Here is a 4448-nt window from a genome sequence, read left to right as displayed (position 1 = left end):
ACCTCTGGCAGCTGTCAGTGGTGCCACCTGCCCTCCATCTGGTGGATGGGACAGTGAGGAGGTAAGAAGTGCTGCCACCGCAGGTGACCCCAAGGCACCAAAGAGGGGAGCGACCTGGAGGGGAGCCTCTCTGCCGCAGTGGCAGAGCAGCTGCTTGGCATGCACAAGGTCCCAGATCCAGTCCCTGGCATCTCCATGCAGGGCTGGAAGATTCCCTGCTGAAACCTGCAGAGCTGCTGCCAATCAGGGATGACGGCGCTGGGTTGGAGAGACCAAGGGTCTGCCCCAGTGGAAAGCGCCTTTCTATATTTCTGTGTTCCCAGCCTAGCATCCTGCAGCTATCTTGGATTATAGCTCCCATCATTCCCAGCCATGCTGGTCAGGTTGAGGAAGGCTGGTCTGAACAAAAGGACCAGGGACCCATAGTTAGCCACAGGAAGGTGGCTGGTGCCCTGGGATTCATTCCCTTCTCTCAGCTCAACCTCACTGGCACTGAAAATAATACAGCGTAGATGCCAGGTGAACCTCTCTATGGGGTGCCACAACAAAAGAGGCTCTCTTCTGAATAGCCACGCACTTCGCTTCCTTTGGTGTCGGCCAATAAAGAAAGAGGAACCAGAAAAACACACATGTTTTCCCTACAAGAATATAAAAGGATGTATAAGCAGAAAAAAGCAGTGTCTTTTTAATAGTAGTCGTCGTGAAGCTGTATCTGAATATATTTAAAAGGGGGTGGGGCAAATGACACTTTCCAGTTCTCCTTTTCTAGCTCTGCGTCCCATTCTCAACATTCTTCCTTCAGTATTAAAACAAATTCACTATAGTTGAAAAGGTAGTCATTGTAAGTTCTCTTGGCTAGCTGAAACCCTAACAAAATGGCTCAACAGTTCAGCAAGAGCTCCTGGTTTCATTCCCTGCCTGGAAATACAAAGCATCTGACGGGCTATAATACATGGCTGGTCAACTTGGTGGGTCATTAGTTGTGCAGGCCACTAGTTGTGGGTCACTGAGCATGTGAGAATAAACAAGGGCATGCTATGGCTCAACTTTTTGACCCTCCCATTAAGAAGGAAGCTCGGGATTTTGATTCAGAGACCAGTAACATCTTCTAGCTGCAATAGTTACTCATTTCCTAGAATCTTCTGCAACAGGCACCCAGAAAGACAGGGCTCCACAAAAGGAATGGGCAACAGGAGGTAGCAGACGCTCCACGGAATGTTTCCTGCTACACAGTTTGAGCCTGGTTTCCAGTCACAGTATAATTGGTCTTATGCATAGCATATAAAATCCTCCCAATGGTTTTCGATAGCATTTTGCTTCTTCCCTCCAAACCAATGTTTCCTGAGTCAGCCCTGTGCCAGAATCGTATTTACGTAAGCATTCCTTAGCAACATTCAAAGGTGCTTTTTAAAAATTTTGAATGAAGCCTCAGTGCAGACCCATAAAAGTAGGCATGGATGGGCTATAGCCAAGGGCCCACACCCCATCAGGGGTCCACTGACAAAGGCTCTCTGAAGCTATTCCTCCATTTGTGCAACCTGCCTGGTCCCCTGCCTGCTGCTTCTACACTTCCAACTAGGGTTGGGGCAAACCCTTTTGGAACCCATCCCTCCAGCGTCTATGCCTTCCTCTCATGCTCAGTCCAGACCTGCAAAGCAAGCTGAGCCAAGAGGAAGCCTGCAAAATCTTGCACCCCCCTGCTTGTGCAACCAGCAGCCTTCCAGCAGCTGCAGGATGAGAAAGAGGGGTGCTCCAAGTGAGTGCACCAGGCACCGTTCCCAGAGACCAGACTTCTTCCCTGCCCGGTGCTGCCATTGGCAGCGAGCATGGAAGAGGAAAGCTGCTTGCGCAGGATATGGGGCTTGTTTTCTAGCAAGTGCCCTCCAAATGCTGGGTGCACTTGCCAAGAAGGTGGACTCTGGGCCACTGCAAAGCCAAGACAAGGAATTGGATGGATTCCCATCCCCAGATGACTGCTTTGCACATCTCTGCTTTCAGCCATTAATTTTGGCACTTGCATTGAAAGAGTGCATTGGAAGGCCGAGCATAATTCTTCTGTTTACGCATTCTGATTGAGTTGGGAGTTCAAGGGTGTTAAGGGATAATTATGCTGCCTTAAGTAGTTAAGGGATACCTCTTAAGTAGATCTCCCTTAGCTGTCAATGATAAGGATAGACAGCACTTAAAAGGGGGTGTGGAGGAAGGAAAGGAAATTAAGCTAATAGAATTTTCTTTGAAAGTGATTTTCTGGTTCTGGTTCTTTCAGCTGGGCAAGTGCCAGGGAGCTGCTAGAGGAGGGAATCTATATGACTAATAGATTCTATATGACTAATTATATGAGGCATGCCTGATTTTTCTGCAACACCTCCTTATAGGAAGACAGTAACCAAACTTACCTCAGGCAAGGTTCCATGGTGTAATGGTTAGCACTCTGGACTCTGAATCCAGCGATCCGAGTTCAAATCTCGGTGGAACCTACTTTTGGACATGCACATGGTAGGCATGTCATGAGTGAAGCCTGCTAGAGCCAGGGGTCAGACTAGATGGCCTGGGAGACCCCTTCTGACTTGCTCTATGTTTCTATGTTACCTTAGCTAGAAAGCTCTGGTATGTCAACCTATAAGAAGATTAAAAAAATAGGGAAAAGGAATGATGAAATCATGTTCAACAGAATGCTAGATTTTATCCATGTAAATTTGGAATGCTAGAAATAAGACCAAGGAGTCTTGATGCTTTACAGGGTTGGAAATTCTCAGGAGTTTGACATTGCTGGTGACCATGCTCTACTTATTCTTTGAGGAGGAGTGCCCTCTTTCATTCTAGGCTTATACAAGCCATGAAATAGAATAACCCAACTATGAGAGAGACTTCGGAGTATCAGCTAGGTCATGGAATGGGCCCATCTTAAATATTACGATGCTGCCAACAGGTTAGGAAAAAACACCAGAGCAGCTCTTAACAGCAATTTGCTTAAGGGAAGGGCTGGCGCTTGGTGACAGCATACATGTTTGCTGGCAAAAGGTGCCAGATCCCATCCTCAGCATCTCATCTCCATGCAGGGCAAGAGAAGCTTCTGCTGCCTAAACTTTGGAACAGCCACTGCAGGTCAAGGTTGACAATACTGGGATAGATAGAGCAAGGGCCTGACTCAATACAAGGCAGTTTCTTATGCACCTATGATCTGCAGAAATCAGCAGGTGACAGTTTTCATAGCATGGAAATAAACGGTCATATTTTACTCTGCTAACAAAACTTCATAAATTTAAGAACTAGGGTGCTGGACAAACCCTTTAAATGTGGGTCACAGGGTTAACAATGTGCAGGGTTTATTTGGGTACAATGAAACCAAACTGAAAGTCTCAAACAGATGTCTACAATTTCAAAATCCACAGTCAGGCAATACCTTTATTTAGGACCAGCCTAAATGCACACAATTGTAGTGGAGTTTAAGCTCTCTAAATCTCTTCACAAAGATATTAGCTCCCCCTGCAAAACAAACATACATACAAAAGAGAGGCCAGAGAAAGGGAGTGGAGGAAACTGACTTAATTTTAGAGTTACAAAGTCTGCATGCTTGGAGGGGGGCGGGTTGTGTAAGTCTGTCTGAGATTCAGGCTCTACCCAAGGAGATAATTCTTTCCTGCTTTTCCACTGCATAACTTCTGAATGGAGATGTGTTGTGATAGAACAGCTTAAATTCAAGAGGCATTTTCTCTGCTCTAATACCCAATTCTCCCATTCTTAAAAAGCAAAAACAAAAACACCAAGAAGGTGCTCTTGAAAAAAACAAACAAAACAGAAGCGAGACTATTCTCCTTTCCTCCCAAGAATGCTGCTACTACTTATGACTAAGTAAAGATTACCTCCAGGTAATAAAACAATATAAAAATCTTTGCTATACAAGGCTCTTACTTCACTGTATCAAGCTTGGGTTTCATTCTAGAATTGAGCTCTTAGCATTAATGAGAATTTCCTTTCATACTTTTCCACATATAACCTCTAGGTGGCATGATGATATAGTGGAAACAGAAGAGGCATTTATTTACCCTCTTTGCAGTTTCTTTGCTCTAAAAGAAATTCATCAAAAGTATTGTTTAAAAAGAGAAGCAAAACTAGCAGGTCATGATGTAGTCTAAAGAACCTGTGATCAACCGTGAGCAGAGAATGATGAATGCACAATGAATGTCTTGTGTGGTCCTGAATTGTAAAGGGAAGCTTTCTCTTCCAATTAAACCCTGGAAGATTTGCGTGGCTGGCTGCAAGAGGAACATGGTGCTTTAGTCACACAATATAAAACTAAACAACTTTTATAGTAATTGATAGCATTTCTGCCTGACTTGAGAATGGAAATTCCTTACCAAGGTTGAATATGTCAAATCCAAGTCCCTTTTATTAGCTGAAATGATGAAGATTTTTGATATTTGCTGTCACTTTAGAGTGAAGGCATC

At 44.6% G+C, this 4448-nt stretch overlaps 1 non-coding gene across 1 annotated transcript; it reads left to right on the top strand.

Annotated features, from left to right (window-relative positions):
• The first annotated feature begins 2405 nt into the window (after nt 1-2405).
• On the top strand, nt 2406-2477 carry TRNAQ-CUG. The gene has a single exon. It is a non-coding gene; the product is annotated as a tRNA-Gln (tRNA).
• The last annotated feature ends 1971 nt before the right edge of the window (nt 2478-4448 follow it).

This window comes from Varanus komodoensis, unplaced genomic scaffold, assembly GCF_004798865.1.
Source record: "Varanus komodoensis strain SLA01 unplaced genomic scaffold, ASM479886v1 scaffold10, whole genome shotgun sequence".
NCBI classification, from domain to species: Eukaryota; Metazoa; Chordata; class Lepidosauria; order Squamata; family Varanidae; genus Varanus; species Varanus komodoensis.
Note: the sequence above shows the minus strand (reverse complement) of the source record. Positions and strands in the feature narration are given on the sequence as shown.